Here is a 17,940-nt window from a genome sequence, read left to right on the forward strand (position 1 = left end):
GTCTTTTGTGTTTCCATACAAATTGTGAATTTTTTTGTTCTAGTTCTGTGGAAAATGCCATTGGTAGTTTGATAGAGATTGCGTTGAACCTGTAGATTGCTTAGGGTAGTATAGTCACTTTCACAATGTTGATTCTTCCAATCCAAGAGCATAGTATATCTCTCCATCTGTTTGTATCATCTTTAATTTCTTTCATCAGTGTTTTATAGTTTTCTGCATACAGGTCTTTTGTCTCCTTAGGTAGGTTTATTCCTAGGTATTTTATTCTATTTGTTGCAGTGGTAAATGGGAGTGTTTCCTTAATTTCTCTTTCAGATTTTTCATCATTAGTGTATAGGAATGCCAGAGATTTCTGTGCATTAATTTTGTATCCTACAACTTTGCCAAATTCATTGATTAGCTCTAGTAGTTTTCTGGTAGCATCTTTAGGATTCTCTATGTATAGGATCATGTCATCTGCAAACAGTGACAGCTTTACTTCTTCTTTCCGATTTGGATTCCTTTTATTTCTTTTTTTTCTTTGATTGCTGTGGCTAAAACTTGCAAAACTATGTTGAATAATAGTGGTGAGAGTGGGCAACCTTGTCTTGTTCCTGATCTTAAAGGAAATGGTTTCAGTTTTTCACCATTGAGAATGATGTTGGCTGTGGGTCTGTCATATATGGTGTTTATTATGTTGAGGTAGGTTCCCTCTATGACTACTTTCTGGAGAGTTTTTATATAAATCGGTGTTGAATTTTTTCAAAAGCTTTTTCTGCATCTATGGAGATTATCATATGGTTTTTATCCTTCAGTTTGTTAATATAGTGTATCACATTGATTGATTTGCATATATTGAAGAATCCTTGCATTTCTGGGATAAACCCCACTTGATCATGGTGTATGATTCTTTTAATGTGATGTTGGATTCTGTTTGCTAGTATTTTGTTGAGGATTTTTGCATCTATGTTCATCAGAGATATTTGCCTATAGGCTTATTTTTTTGTGACATTTTTGTCTTGTTTTGGAATCAGGATGATGGTGGCCTCGTAGAATGAGTTTGGGAGTGTTCCTCCCTCTGCTATATTTTGGGAGAGTTTGAGAAGGATAGGTGTTAGCTCTTCTCTATATGTTTCATAGAATTTGCCTGTGAATCCATCTGGTCCTGGGCTTTTGTTTGTTGAAGATTTAAAATCACAGTTTCAATTTCAGTGCTTGTGATTGGTCTGTTTATATTTTCTATTTCTTCCTGGTTCAGTCTTGGAAGGTTGTGCTTTTCTAAGAATTTGTCCATTTCTTCCAGGTTGTCCATTTTATTGGCATATAGGTGCTTTTGGCAATCTCTCATGAAACTTTGTATTTCTGCAGGGTCAGTTGTTACTTCTTTTTCATTTCTAATTCTGTTGATCTGAGTCTTCTCCCCTTTTTTCTTGATGAGTCTGGCTAATGGTTTATCAATTTTGTTTATCTTCTCAAAGAATCAGTTTTTAGTTTTACTGATATTTGCCATTGTTTCCTTCATTTCTTTTTCATTTATTTCTGATCTGATACTTATGATTCCTTTCCTTCTGATAACTTTGGGTTTTTTGTTGTTGTTGTTTTTCTTTCTCTAATTGCTTTAGGTGTAGGGTTAGGTTGGTTGAGATTTTTCTTGTTTCTTGAGGTAGGACTGTATTGCTATTAACTTCCATCTTAAAACTGCTTTGCTGCATCCCATAGGTTTTGGATCATCGTGTTTTCCTTGTCATTTGTTTCTAGGTATTTTTTGATTTCTTCAGTGATGTCTTGGTCATTTAGTAGTGTATTGTTTAGCCTCCATGTGTTTGTATTTTTTACAGATTTTTTTCCTGTAATTTATATCTAGTCTCATAGTGTTATGGTCGGAAAAGATACTTGATATGATTTCAATTTTCTTAAATTTATCAAGGCTTGATTTGTGACCCAATATATGCTCTATCCTGGAGAATGTTCCATGAGCACTTGAGAAGAATGTGTATTCTGTTGTTTTTAGAGGGAATGTCCTATAAATATCAATTAAGTCCATCTTGTTTAATGTGTCATTTAAAGTTTGTGTTCCCTTATTTATTTTCATTTTGGATGATCTGTCCATTGGTGAAAGTGGGGTGTTAAAGTCCCCTATATTATTGTGTTACTGTCGATTTCCCCTTTTATGGCTGTTAGCATTTGCCTTACGTATTAAGGTGCTCCTATGTTGGGTGCATAAATATTTACAACTGTTATATCTTCTTCTTAGATTGATCTCTTGATCATTATGTTATGTCCTTCCTTGTCTCTTGTAATAGGCTTTATTTTAAAGTCTGTTTTGCCTGATATGAGAATTGCTACACCAGCTTTCTTTTGATTTCCATTTGTATGGACTATCTTTTTCCATCCCTTCACTTTCAGTCTGTATGTGTCCCTAGGTCTGAAGTGGGTCTCTTGTAGATAGCATATGTATGGGTCTTGTTTTTGTATCCATTCAGCCAGTCTATGTCTTTTGGTTGGAGAACTTAATCCATTCACGTTTAAGGTAATTATTGATATGTATGTTCCTATGACCATTTTCTTAATTGTTTTGGGTTTGTTTTTGTAGGTTTTTTCCTTCTCTTGTGTTTCCTGCCTAGAGAAGTTCCTGTAGCTTTTCTTGTAAAGCTGGTTTGGTGGTGCTGAATTCTCTTAACTTTTGCTTATCTGTAAAGGTTTCAATTTCTCCATCGAATCTGAATGAGATCCTTGCTGGGTAGAGTAATCTTGGTTGTAGGTTTTTCCCTTTCATCACTTTAAATATGTCCTTCACTCCCTTCTGGCTTGCAGAGTTTCTGCTGAAAAATCAGCTGTCAACCTTATGGGGATTCCCTTGTATGTTATTTATTGCTTTTTCCTTGCTGTTTTTAATATTTTTTCTTTGTATTTAATATTTGATAGTTTGATTAATATGTGTCTCGGCGTGTTTCTCTTTGGGTTTATCCTGTATGGTACTCTCTGTGCTCCCTGGACTTGATTGACTATTACCTTTCCCATGTTAGGGAAGTTTTCGACTATAATCTCTTCAAATATTTTGTCAGACCCTTTCTTTTGTCTTCTTCTTCTGGGACCACTATAATTCGAATGGTGGTGTGTTTAATGTTGTCCCAGAGGTCTCTGAGACTGTCTGCAATTCTTTTCATTCTTTTTTCTTTATTCTGTCCCTGGCACCAGTTTATCTTCCAGGTCACTTATTTGTTCTTCTGCCTCAGTTATTCTGTTATTGAATCCTTCTAGAGTATTTTTAATTTCAGTAATTCTGTTGTTCATCACTGTTTGTTTGCTCTTTAGTTCTTCTAGATCCTTGTTAAATGTTTCTTGAATTTTCTCCATTCTGTTTCTGAGATTTGGATCATTTTTACTATCATTACTCTGAATTCTTTTTCAGGTAGTTTGCCTATTTTGTCTTCATTTACTTGGTCTTGTAGGTTTTTACCTTGCTCCTTCATCTGTAACATATTTTTTTGTCATTTCATTTTTGTTTTTTTTTGATGGGTGATGCTGTATTCCTGTCTTACTGGTTGTTTGGCCTGAGGTGTCCAGCACTGGAGTTTGCAGGCAGTTAGATAGAGCTGGATCCTGGTGCTGATATGAGGACCTCAGGGAGGCCTCACTCCAACTGATATTCCATGGGTCTGAAGTTCTCTGTTAGTCCAGCGGTTTGGACTTGGAGCTCCCACCACAGGAGCATGGGCCTGACCTCCGGCCTGGGAACCAAGATCCTGCAAGCTTCATGGCATGGTTAAAAAAAAAGGATGAAAGAAAGAAAAAAAGGAGCAGTAAAATATCAAAGAATAAAAAATACAATAAAATTAGAAAGATAAAGAATATATTAGGAAAAATAAAACTATAATTAAAACAACTGCAACCAGGTAAAATAAAACCACACCAGAAAAAAGGAAAAAAAAAAAAAAGTGTGTGTGGGGCAACACACCAAAAGGAGAGATCACTAACAAAGTATAAAGAATAAAATTAGAAAAGTAAAAGATTTATTAGGAAAAATAAAAAAGAATCAACAAGGTAAAACAGAACCCCAATCTAAAAGAGGAAAAAAAAAAGCCTTGGGTGTGGAGGTGGAGTTTAGGTGGGGGGTGGAACTTAGGCAGAGGTGGGGTTTAGGGTGCGGTGGGACCTAGGCAGGTGGCGGGTTAAGTTTGAGCATGGCACGGGGCCTCTGCTTAGGACCTGCATGGAAGGGGAGAGACAGCACATGGAAAGAAGGGCCTCTGGAGTGTGGGGCTCCAGAGTTTGGATGTAGGGCCCTGAGTGAGGGTGTGTGGGTAGGGTTTAAGCCCAGCTTGTGGGAAGGGGTCTCTGAGTGTAGAGGTGTGGCCCTGGGTGGGGGTGTAGGGGCGGGGCTTGTGCTCTGCACAGCAGGAAGGAGGCTCCAAGGGCAGAGGATTAGGCCTGGGAGCCCAACAGCCTTCCCAGTGCCTAAGTGGACAGGTGAAGCACTCACCTCATTCCCTTCTGTTCCTTCACGCTCCCCCCCACTGTCTCCTCCAGGGTGTACCCCATCCCTGCTGGACCCCGAACCGTGGGTGGGTCCCACTGGGTGTAGGAACTCCTTCCCTTCCCCAGCCACCACTCAGGGGTGCCGTCCCGGAGGTCCGGCCTTTACTTTTGCTCCCCTTTCCCTCCCTCCCACTCCCCCAGGACCCGTGCAGCTGGCAGGGGCCTAGGTGGGCAGAGGATCAGGCCCGCGATCTCAACAGGTTCCTGGGGGTCCAACTGTCTTGCCTTCTTTTGGATTATGAAAACATTTTTAATTATTCCATTTTTCTTCTTTATTCACGTTTTAGTTACACATTCTTACAATAGTTCTTTTAGTGGTTACCCTAGAGATTACAATATGCCTTCTTGATGTATTACAGTCTACCTTAAGTAAGTACTTTTGATTTTACCACTTCCTAAATAAGGCAAGAAACTTTGGAACAGTTAAACTGCATTTATCACCCTCCCACAGTTTGAGCTATTGTTACCATTGTATTTTAGTTCTACAAATGGGGTTATTATTGTTTTGATGTAAACAGTCAACATTCTTGTACATTTAACCACAAATTTACCCTTTCCAGTGCTCTTCCACGCTAACATCTGATATCATTTTCCTTTAGCCTGAAGAACTTCATGGTGTTTCTTTTGGTTTACAGCTGCTAGCATTGAATTCTCTCATGTTTTGTTTGTCTGGAAACATCTTTACTTAACCTTCATTTTAATTTTTACATCTGTATTGTGGCATAATTTACATGTAATAACATTCACCTACATTTTAGATGTATAGTTTGATGCATTTTGGTAAATTGCATGCATACATGTACAGAGTCATGCAGCCAGCCCCCCACAATCCAGTTTCACTACACTTCTTTCACTCACCGAAAGCTCCCTTCTGCCCTTTTGCAGTACATCCTTTCCCCCAGGGAACCACTGATGTGCTTCAGGTCATTATAGTTTTGCCTTTTCTAGAATTTCATACAAATGGAATCATATAGTATGTTATGACTTTTGTGACTAGGTTCTTTCATTTAGCATGACGCTTTTGAGATTCATCCATGCTGTTATGTGTATCAGTAGTTCATTCCTCTTAGTTTCTGAGTAATATTCTATTGCATAGATATACTATATTTTGATTACCCGTTCACTAGATGATGAACATTTGTATTATTACCATTTGTGGTTATTATGAATGCTTATGCTATATTCAAATACAAGTCTTGTGAGGACATATTTTTATTTTTCTTAGGTAAATATCTAGGAGTGAAATCGCTGGACCACATGGTACATATATGTTTAACTTTAAAAAAAACTGCCAAACTGATTTTCCAAGTGGCTGTACCACTTTGCATTCTTGCTTATAACGTATGAGGATTCCAGTTTCTCCATATTCACCAAGGCTTCATATTGTCAGTCTTTTTAATTTCAGCTATCCTACTGGCTAAACTGTAGTTTTAATCTGCATTTTTCTAATGACTACAATTTGGGGCATCTTTTCATGGGCTTGTGGGCCAACAATATAGCTTCTTTGGTAAAATGTTTGCTCAAATCTTTTGTCCAATTTGTTTTTGTTGAGTCTTGAGAGCTATTTATATATTCTGAATACAAGTCCTTTATCAGAGATTTTGTTTTGCAAATATTTTCTTTCTACCTGTGGTTCACCTATTCGTTTTCTTAATGCTGTGTTTTGATATTAGTATGGTGGATTATACTGAATAATTTTGAAATATTGAACTAACATTGCATTGCCAGGATAAACTTCCTTGATTGTGGTGTTTTATTCTTTTTATATATTACTGGATTCAATTTGCTAATATCTTGTTGGAATATTTGTGTTTCTGTTTATATGGTATATTAGTCTCCAGTTTTCTTTCCTAGTACTATCTTTGTCTGGTTTTGGTATCGGGGTAAAGCTGCTTTTATAAAGTAAGTTGGGAACTGTTCCCTCATCTTATATTTTCTGGAAGAAACTGTAGAAATAATGTTAGTTATTCTTTAAACATTTGGCAAATTCACCAGTGGAACCATCTGGGTTTAGAGCTTTCTTTTTTGAAAGATTTTAAATCATGAATTCAATCTCTTTAATATCTATTTAATCTTCAGTACATCTCATAGTTTGTAATTTTCAAGAAATCAGTCAATTTAATTGAAGTTGTTGAATTTTTGCGTGTAGAGTTGTTCTTCATAGTATTCCCTTAATATTCTTTTGATGTCTATAGGATCTGTAGTCATATTCCTCTTTCGTTCCTGATATTGGCAATCCCTGCCTACTGCCATCCTCCCACATTCCCCTCATGCTCTCTCTCTCTCTTTCTCTCTTGTCTGGCTAAAGATTTATCAAGTTTTATTGAGTTTTTTGTTTCACTGATATTTACCTATTGGTTTTCTGTTTTCAATTTCATTGATTTTTGCCCTTATCTTTATTTTTTCCATTCTTCTGCTATTTGGGATTGATTTAGCTCATCTTTTTAAAAGCTTCTCAAGGTGGAAGTTTAGATTGTTGATTTGAGAACTTTCTTCTTTGCCAATATAAGCATTTAATGCTATAAATCTCTCTCTAAGCAATGCTTTAATTGCATCCACAAATTTTGATGTGTTGTATTTTCATTTTTGTTCAGTTCTAGATATTTTCTAATTTTTGCTTTAGAAAAGTATTTTAAATAATTCAAGAGGAGAAGAATACTCTCATATTTACCTATGTATTTGTTATTTTTGTTGCTCTCTCTTCATTTCTGATATCCCAAGTTTCCTTCCTCTGGTATAATTTTTCTTCAGTCTGAAGGACTTCCTTTAGCAATTATTTTTGGGCAGGTCTGCTGGCTCTTAGTTTTCCTTCATTGAGAATGTCTTTATTTCACCTTCCCTCCGGAAAGTATTTTTGCTGGATATAGAATTCTGGCTTGGCAGTGTTTTTTCTTTCTTCACTTTAGGAATGTTGTTTCACTTCTTTCTGTCCTCCATAGTATCTAATAAGAATTCCAAGTTCTTATTAGAACAAGTTTAAGTTCAGTTCTTAAACTTGTATGCTGTTTGGAGTCAGCATGGGCATGGGCATATGCACTTGGAAGTGGGCCCAAGAATTCATAAGCAACTTTATGGGGTTGCTTTCCCAATCTCCTCCCTGTGGCAATCTCTTCAGTACTTTCTGGTTACCTGGAATTCTCCAACCAGAAAGTTGGAGCTTTTTATTGACTCTGTTGCACAGTTTTTGCAATTACACTGATGTCCAGGATCAACCAGCAGGAGGGCAGAGAGAAAACAAAAAGCAACAGGGGTCTGTCCCACACAGATGATCACAGCTCCTCTGATCAGAGACAAAGGTTCCCCTCCCTCAGCATTTTAGAATCCTGCAGGTCCAACCGTCACTACAGATGCTGCCACTGCCACCATGGGATTTCTTAGGGGCTGGCGTGTGAGAGAATGGAGAAAAGAAAAAAGGCGGGTTTCCCCCCCTCTCTCAGAGCATTAGGAGACTCTTCTCTGTTCTTTGAGCCAGAGGTAGAGGGATTCTCCTGGAGCTCCCTCTGTGCAGATGCCCACATTCAGGTTTTATGCTGCTTATTGGAGCAAAAAGATGACAAACTCACTACCAGTTTGATGGTACTTCAAATTCTAGTCCTCTTCCCCAATCACCAACTACTATTTAATTTTCAGAGTTCTCAAAAATCTTCTCTATATATTATGTCCAGGTTTTTGTTTTGCTTTATTTTTAGCTGCATCCATTGTGGAATACTCCATTGTACCTGGAATTGGAAAATTCTATATTGTTTGAACCACTGAATTACTGTTGGGTCCCTGGTTACAGCAGCTAGGCCTATCCTAACTTACTGAGCCAATTCCACCATTCCTTTGTTCTTGCAATGCATCTACTCTGCAATCCTTTAACCTTGGATCAATCCTAAAATCCACCTATCTTCCCCCTACACCCAGAATGATGAGCTGGGCTGGAGAAAATTCATCCAACCATGTGGGCTGGTGGCCTTTCACTTGTTAAATATCTCTGCCCAGCTCTCTCCTGTTCTTCACAGAAATTACTGTTTGTCTTGGACCTTTATTGCTATCCTTTCACTCTCTCAGCAGATGTCTTTACCTCCTCTGTCTTAGAGAAAACTAGGTGGCTTCTTACTGCTCACCTATAGATGTGTCTTCCCTTCTGTTTTAAATAGGCATCCCTCTTTCCTGCCTCCTGTTGAAGGAGCTAATGCTTCTTATGCTCTGGATCCTATCTCCTCCTGCCTTCTCAATATTATCCATAAATTATTATCCCTCTTTCTTCCATCTTCCACTTGTCTTCTCCAAGGGCTCCTATACTTCAGCATATAATATAGAAAGTCTTTATCTTATCTCAAATATTGCAAACATCTCCTAATACTCCTTTTGCATTAGTCAGATTAGTTAGATTGATGTAATCTAACAGTGTTAACAATATTTGGATATCTGACGCTTAACACACACACAAATTATTTTTTTACTCATGCAGAGTTCAGTGTAGGTGTTCTTGGTTGGGTGGCTCTCCTGGGCACCTCTTCTCTGACTCAGGGATCCAGGTTCCTCCCATCTTGTGACACAAACATCTTCACAATGAGGCCTCCAGAGCTGCTGTGGAAGGGAAGACAGTATGAGGTAGATTCACTTAACCACCTTGGCTCAGAATGCCCTATACACTTTTACTCACATTCCTTTAGCCAGAGCTAGCCACAGGGTTCCACCTGGAAAGATCTAGGAAATGTTGACACTGGTGGAGCAAATGCTTCCCTGCATCATGAATATTCAGTAGTCAGCCAACTATTTCAGCTACACTCTTTACCTCTGATCTTACCATATATCCATCTACACAGAATCGTGGTCTTCTTACCACAGATCTGATCATGTCACTTCCACAGTTAGCACCCAATTACTGCCGACTGCCAACTGAATGAAATCCAAACCTTTTATCAAGGTATTCAATACCATTTAGGATCTAGCCCTTCCAGCCCTGTCTCCTATAAGGTCTCGTCTTAGGCATTAGTGCCATAATTAGAACTGCTTCTAATTCCCAGTTATTGGGAACAAAGTACAATTACTGTTACTTGCCTCTTTACATTAGCACACACTCTTCCATCTTTCTGAAATGTCCTTCTTTGCTGTCTCTAGCAGGAAAATTTCTACCTCTCCTTCAAAACTTGTTATAAGCATCTTCCTCTGTGAACCTTTTGTAGCCTTCTTTTTTTTTTTTTAATCTTAGTTTGGCCTCGCCGAGGGGCATGTGAGGTCTTAGCTCCCCCCACCCCCATCCCCAACCAGGAATCAGGCCTGCGCCCCTGCAGTGGAAGCACAGAGTCTTAACCACTGGACCACCAGGGAAGTCCCTGTAGCCCTCTGTTTTAAGTTGAGTTGATCATTTAGTTCATTTGTGCCACAACTGAGCATCAGCAAACCTCCATGTAGTACCCATTTCACTGAGTTGAACTCGTATTTTTACTTACCTGTCTCGCTTCTTTTAAACTACGAGCTCCTTGAGAACTGGGACCATGACTTACTATCTTAGTATCTCCAGCGCCTAATACAATGTCTGCCACATGATGGATGTTTAACAAATGTTTCATGTAATGCATAATTAAATGAATGAATAAATGATGTACAATTTAAAATATTTCTTACACTTAAATTTCAGTTTAGTGTTCATTCAATATTTAAAAGTTCTTGGAGAAAGCTATGAACTTGTGCTATATTTACTGTATCTTCTTTTAATGAAGAAGAATGGCTGGCATTAAATTAAAGCCTTACAGTTATACACTAACATAAATTCTTGATTTGGTGAGGGAAGCTTCTTCACACTCAATCAAAAAAGTTAATGAAAGTAATGCAAAAATGAGCTGAAGCTACAAGGAGGTTACGGTGACTGATTCTTACTGATGCAGAAATAATACTGAACATTTCAATTCTGGGAAGTCAAAGAGCACGGAGAACACTGATAAGACTGAGAGGATTTGGGTGATTGAGATGAAAAGTGTGAGGAAACAATTATTTCAGTCTGTAATATAATCATGAGAGGTGGGTGCGGCGCAAGCATACTTTCCTGAAATTTTCCCTTCTGAACCATGAAAAAAAACTCAATTATAGTTAATATACATTTTGAATTAACTGTATTTCATTAATAATTCTTCAAAAACCATTGTTCAGGGGCTTCCCTGGTGGCGCAGTGGTTGAGAGTCCGCCTGCCGATGCAGGGGACGCGGGTTCGTGCCCCGGCCCGGGAACATCCCACATGCTGCGGAGCGGCTAGGCCCGTGAGCCATGGCCGCTGAGCCCGTGAGCCATGGCCGCTGAGCCTGCGCGTCCGGGGCCTGTGCTCCGCAACGGGAGAGGCCACAACAGTGAGAGGCCCGCGTACCGCAAAAAAAACAAAAAACAAACAAACAAAAACATTGTTCATCTATGTTATATATACTATCTCTTAATTACCTAGACTGTTCAGTTAATTAGCTCATCATTCCATCTCTGACCAGTCTATATGAGTGAAATCACCGTACCTTCGAAAACAATAAATAACAAACAAAACCCCCCAAAACCAAATATCCTGATGCCCATGTTATCTATTCTGAACCGTAATCAGTTATCGCCATAATTCAGGTGGTCTCCAGTTTGATCTGTGCTGAAACTTTGCCACCCGGGGGGGTGGAGGGGAGTCAGTGGGGAGCTGGAGTGAGGCAGGAATATTCTCTATCAAATTGAGTTGAGAATCAGGAGAACTGTCCTAGCTATAGGACTGGTGCAGAGCAGGAAAGGAGGCTGAGACAGACTCCGTCCTCATTTCTGACATCAGTTTTGGCAGAATATGGAAGCAACAGTGGGAGGTCTCCCTCTCCATGAATTTGGAGATCAGGGACATAAGGTCACCTTCTGAGTTGAACTAGTAAAATTCACAATGGATGTGGTTAGTCACCTGTGGGAGTAAAGCAAGAGACTGTCTGAAGTGTGTGGCTCTCAGGAAACTCCAATCAAGGGAGGCAATCCAGATGTAATCAGAGGAAGGCAGGTCCAGAATGTGAATGTCATTTCGTAGAAGATATTTAATCAATTGAATTGTACCATGCCTGGGGGAAGACTGTGTGAAGGTGGGTGAGGGTGTGGGCAGAGGGGAAGTGGTCACCTTGGACTACAGGAAATAAAAACCCAAGGCATCCTAACTCGGCAGTGCACACCCAAGCCCTATGCCAAGGAGAGACCCTGCCTTTTGTGGTTGCTATGGGACAGGAGCGCCTCTTCTCATCTCTCTTCAGTATCCTGTGTTCATTCTGATCCTGGGACTGGCTGCCCTGGGCAGTGGACATAAGCTTTTCAGTCCCTGGGAAGAAATGTCTCCCACTGTAAACTTGTACTATGGCTATGAGTAACCTCATGGATTTGAGTGATTCAAGTGACCCTGGATTCTGAAAACTTCTGAAAACCTGATGAGAGTAAACACTGGAATTTGGAAGGTGGTTAGTTCCTCAAGGGGATGCTACCCATGAGACCTCCTGGTAGGTAGCTACAGCCTTCTTCCAGGAATGCACCGACCTCCTCTTCAGTCCTTTTCTGCCTTCCATGGACAGTACCACAGTATACACTTAGGTCAAGGATTCTCAACCCCATCAGATCCAATGACCTATTTTTAAGTGAATGTTTTGTTAGGTCCCATTTATTATTCTGAAAAGAAATTCACAAGTTGTAAACCTTCTATACACATTTCTAAAAGTCAATACAATGTCCTAACTATAAAGATAAAGGAAAATTACTGGTAGAAGAGGAATAATTTATAATTAAATAATATGTACTGGAGTATATTAATAGTTAGGGATGACTAACTAGCAGGCAGAATGAAGCAGTTGCTTTGAGATCTGAGTGAACGTGACAGAGACAAATGGAGACAGAGACACGTGTGCGGACAACTCAAATTACAAGAGCAAATTGCTGGCAGCGAAGTGCTTTTCTGAAATTGTGACTACTGTTGGTAAAGTTCTGAACAAATACAGTGCAATCTTCTCTTCCTTTAAAAATGCCTAGGAGGTGTTTGCAGAAAAGTCAGTGTATATTAAAATATGCAGAAGTAACTTGTATTTCCAAGTAAAATGGGATTGAGTTTCACAGCCAGATAATTATAAACAGGTTTTTCCGCACAAATGTCCAGTGTGACTTTTGAAGGTTGCACAGGACACACCACACTTGTTGGTGTACTGCCCGTGCTGCACATGATCAAATAGCCAGCATCCTTGGTTCCTCTCCATAAACGTCACTAGTGCCTCTCCTAATAATTGTGACAATCAAAAATGCCCCCTGGAGTTTCCAATATATCTCCTAGGGGGTCGTAACACTCCTATTGAGAGACACTGACTTAAGTGAACAGGAATCAATATGAGGGTCCAATAAGGCAAATGTGCCTTCCTATGGCACAGTCATTCCATGAGCTGGCATCACAGATCACCCCATGGTGGAAAGAAGGGACAAGGGTGGATGAAAGTTGGGTAGAGTACCTAGTGCTAGAGGAAGAAGCAGAAATCCAGGCAGAACAATAAGTCAGAATTTACGAGGGGAAACAGGGATAACAGTTCACCTCTGGGACTTGGGCCAACATACAGAGAAAGGCCAACATAGAGAGAACTGTGGCTCTGGGGCCACAAGGGCACCCAGGTTTATTCTTGGTGCCAGATATCGCAGATCTGGCTGAAAGGGAAGAATTTAGGTCAACGTAGGAGCCCAAAAGTAGTGACTTGGTTCCTAAAATGTGGGTCTGGGAATGTGACATTTCCAAACTCCCTATGCATAGCCTCAGCCAGAAATGACTCAACGTCAGGCATGGGCTTAAGTCTTCTCAGATAGTAGCAGCTGAGAAGAAAGCAAAGGCAGGAGAGACCAACAGCCACAGTTTCTCAATGCCACGTGATTGAAGAGGGTATGTCTACACAACTTTTGATTTTCTTATATTAGAGTATTTTTTGGTCCTCTCTTAAACACATATGAATCAACCCATTCTTCAAACAAAAATATATGTTCAAGAGAACAAGATTTGGGCATTCACAAACCATTTCTCATGCCGCCCCTACGTCATCTATCTGTTGCTTTGCTGTGGGTGGACATGAAACAGCTGCCTGGAACTCAGATTTGGAGTCATTTCCAAAAGTGGGGTCATAAAGGCGTGGACATAAATCGCAGCAATGCTTATACTGAATACCACAGTTTACAAGGGTAAGTACATAACTTTGCCTGGAGCCCAGACCAAGGCCAGCCCTACAACCCATGCTTTGTGACTCAGGAGCAAAACAACACTCACACAAACCAGATATTCCCCAAAGACCATCTCAACAGGATGATGCCTCATCTCCCATGACTGTTCCCAAGGTCCCATCCAAGACCATTATCTAATCTCTGCTCAGGACTCAAATTACCTAATGTTTTTACTTCATTGGATTGATCAGGCTCCTTTGTGCATATAGTTCCTGAAAAAAAGAAAGAAAGATATTCTCATTTCAGTTACCTCCCTTTCAGAGGTCTTATTACTTCATCTGTCCCACGTTCATTATAGTGGATGGTCATGAGAACAAGTTCAGCTGTATTGGAATGTATTAGCAAAATTGAGTCTTAAAAAGAAAGAGAGAGAGAAATAAAAGCATTCTGTGCATGAAAGGAATTTTCCATTTCAGCCTGTAAATCGAGGGAAGAGACTAAATAAATTATCTGCTATTACAAAATATTCAATTATCTGCTATTATAAAATATTCAGCAATATATTTTTTTCTTCCAGAAGCTTCAATCCAATCATGGTTAAGGTATTGCTGAATTACATTGCTGTAATTTGCTGAATTGAGGTCCCATTTCATTGTGCTGACCTCTCACTTGTTCTCTGATACCTTCCATCCCTCCACTCTTTCCCACTCTCTCCTGATGCCTCCTATTTCCATATATACACCACCCTCCAAGCCTATCTCTGACCCTAGCTTTTGAGCACGTGCCTGGGTAGATTTGAGGGCCGATTACCTTCTGGTTGTTCCCTTGGTGCCACTGACCAAGGATTTGATTATCTGGTAGTTTAAGATCTGAGATGCCACCAGAAGTAACTCCGGACAAGGCACTCTATGAAAAGGAAGAACATCTGCATGTATGTACTAATATATTTCTCTGTGCTTTTTCCTATATGAATGTGTCCTTAGGATTTTCTTCCTGTATGTATTTCAATTTAAAAACCTAAATCCAGCATGTATATGTATTGTGGATTCACTTTGCTGTACAGTAGAAACTAACACAATATTGTAAAGCAACTATATTCCAATAAAAATTTTAAAAAAAATAAAAACCTAAATCCAGATCCACTTCCCTATTCAGAAAGCTTTAATGGTTCCCTGCTGCCCACAAAAATCAAGATCCTCTGTGATTTTCCCCCAACACACCTTTTCAACAAATCAATTCCTTTAGCCACAAAGAAAGAAGCTGTATAAAGCAGTGGCTGGATGTATAGCCTTTGGGCTCAAATCCCAGCTCAGTCACTTAACAGTTTGTATCCTCAGGTGAGTTACTTAAACCTCTCTACACTTCAGTTTCCTCAACTGTAAAAGTGGCTTAATAATAGAAATAGTTTGAATTACATGAGAATCAAGAGAATTAATAAATGTTAGTTGCTGAGAACAATGTCTGATACATGATAAGCATCATCTACTATTATGATTATTATTACTCACTACCCTCAATACATTTGTATTTTTCTATTTTTGTACCTTTTCTTACAGTTGCTAATTTCTGAAATGCTCATCCCTTCTCTCCACTTCCCATCCTTTAAAGTCCTGATCAGATTTTTCCTTTTCCACAGACTTCCCTGGCCTGTGCAGTTCATGGTGTTCTTTTGTGCACCAATACACAAATTATCTATTCCAATAGTGTTGCAAACGGTCATTTGTTGCTTCATTGCACTTCTTGTATTGCTGCCTTATAATATAATCCAAATATAATTTCACCTGGTCTCCCCGAGTTGGCCTGTGAGTCCTTTGAAGGCAAAGACTCAGACCAGTTTTTGTATAGAGCTCAGCACCTGATAGATTGCCTTCCCAGTTATAGCTGAATAAATATCTGTTTGTCTGACTTGATTGATCCGCAGATTGAATACAAGTTTGCTGGATGCTTTCAGAAGTGGTGGGCTAAAGGGAGTGCAGAAGAGTTGGAACCTTAGGTATTCACTTGCAGAACATTTATGAAGTGTCTGTGCAAGGCTCTCCACTTCCACCTTGCACCTGACAGGGTTTCACACCTACCGCTAGGAGGCACCAGGACTGATTAGTGGATAAGATCAGGTGCTGTGTTTGGCCAGAGGGTGCAGGCTTGGTAACCAGAAAGGCTTTTAGAATAGCAATTTGGGGGGATGCAGGGAGACAGAGACAGAGTTCCCAGTCCTGGCTGTAACATCAAGTCTCCTGAAGAGCAGCTGCTTCTGCAAAGAAGTTTTGCACATTCAGATCTTCCTTGCTTGGTTGTTCAGAGTTGCCCCTGGCTGGAGACTTCTGGTGTGTAAAAGGGCCAGGGTCAGGTAAGCTAGGAGAAGAACTAGCAAGGCATGGTACTCGGTCAAGACTTCCCGGTTCTATTCCAGGTTGTTTCACTAACTTCCTGGGTGGCCTTGGACACTTATATCATCACCATACTCTTAAGTTCCCTCATCCGTCAATGAGGGTGTCGGATGAACATGTAATCTCTAGCGTGCATGTTATCTCTAATATTCTATCACCTTAGGAGTCTTCTCATAGTGGAGTCATTGGTAGCTACCAGGGGAGAGACAGAGACCTCCTTCAGCTGGAATTAAGATTCTTCTGGCCAGTGGAGCTCAACTCTGTGAACCCCTAGGGTATGGGATGGTCTTATTTATTGGGAGTGGCCCTGCTTGCAACAGTCTTGGAATCCTTCTCCTTCTCCACCAAATCTGGGAAAGTAAGGACTTGGGATATAGGATAATGAAGAGATGTCAGGGTAATAATGGGGCAAAGGTCTTAAGTTGGGGCCATCCCTGTTTATCACGTCGATTGTCTTCACCTATAGATTATCACTGAGTGTTCCCTCCTTGTGGTCCTGACAAAAGGACTGAAGTCACAGTCACTGATGAGGGTAGGGGTCTAGGGACATGAAGCAAGACTGCACTGAGGTTAGGTGCCAAGTGTGCACAGGTGGTCAGAGAACCCACACAGGCCCTGGGCTCAGCCCTATTGGTTCATTCCCCAGACCCGCCCATCCCTCCTGCTGGCAGAAGGCACTCTCTCCATCCAGTCACCCAGATGTCAGTGGCAGCTTTCCTCAGATGCTCTGGCTGCTCCTGCCTCAGCACTCCTTTTCCTCTCAGCTTTAGCTCAGAGCAGACCCTCCCAAAGTAATTCACCTCTACTCCTCCTCAGCTAAGGCAGCCAGTAGGCCTTCTTTACTTACATCAGGCTCCTGAGGCATGAGATCACTGAGGCCATGTCTCTTTGTACCTATGAGCCCATCTTGTGCCTGGAAAATCATGCTGAGGGGAAGGATATTGCTGTTGCCATCAGGGGAAATTGTGCTGTATTCTAGGACTTGGGGAATAGTCTGGCAATCAGATTACTGTCTAGGGCAGAACTAGTACAAGGATAATAGTTCTTTTGGGACAAGTGGTCAAATGTGGAAACATACATCTGTCCCATTTATGTATTTCACATTCTTACTTTGTTTTTCCTCTCCTGGCAATGCAACAGCCTCTGCTAGGTGCTTGGCTCTGTGACACTTGCTGGAGGGGTATAGGAGGGAAGAGAAAACACATGGCCTGAACCTCCAAGGAGTGTGCAATCTAGTCAGAGAAACAAGGCGTTCACACATTTGCAAGAGTTCATAGGGTGGTTGAGAGTAAGGGGATTTTACCTGGGGTCCATGTTGAGCTTAAGCATCTAAGAATCCCAGTTCATTTTTCTAGATAGATGATCCATAATTATCCAATTTCAAAAGCACACTAGACCCTCCCCGACAAAAGATGAAGAACTGAGCTCAGGTTAGCAGACCGGGGCTGGAGTCCTGGCTTTCCACTTTCTGTCTGTGTAATAACACATTATCTAACCTCCTTGATCCTCAGTTCCTTAATCTCTGAAATAGGGAGAATAATTTCTGTCCTACCTATCTCGTAGCATGGTTGTGAGGATCAAATGAGGCAAGCATGTGAAAGTGCTTTATAAATCATAAAGCACCATACAGGTAAAAGGTATCGTTAATATTTAAAACCAAAACACAAGGCCATACAGAATGAGAGAACATAGAGTTTATGGGAACCTAAGAGATGTTTGCACAAATATTTTCCTCTTGCAGATAATGAAATCAGACCCAGAGTGGATACGTGGCCCAGGGACAAAGAGATAATCTGGGACACAGCCAAGACCAGAGGACAGCCTCCCCAGGGCCCTGCCCTGGAACCGCAGGGGGAGCCAGGCAGCCAGCGTTCAG

At 40.4% G+C, this 17,940-nt stretch overlaps 1 long non-coding RNA gene across 1 annotated transcript in view; it reads right to left on the bottom strand.

Moving 5' to 3' along the window:
* Window positions 1-8,943: 8,943 nt before the first annotated feature.
* The window catches only part of LOC113620146 (uncharacterized), a 39,727-nt gene continuing 30,730 nt past the window's right edge, over window positions 8,944-17,940 (bottom strand). The window contains exon 2 of the long non-coding RNA XR_003432675.1: window positions 8,944-9,093. This is a non-coding gene — a long non-coding RNA (uncharacterized LOC113620146). The remainder of the gene's footprint in view (window positions 9,094-17,940) is intronic.

The sequence above is a fragment of the Aethalodelphis obliquidens genome, unplaced genomic scaffold, assembly GCF_003676395.1.
Source record: "Aethalodelphis obliquidens isolate GAN/ISIS:26980383/991018 unplaced genomic scaffold, ASM367639v1 scaffold1, whole genome shotgun sequence".
Lineage (NCBI taxonomy): Eukaryota > Metazoa > Chordata > Mammalia > Artiodactyla > Delphinidae > Aethalodelphis > Aethalodelphis obliquidens.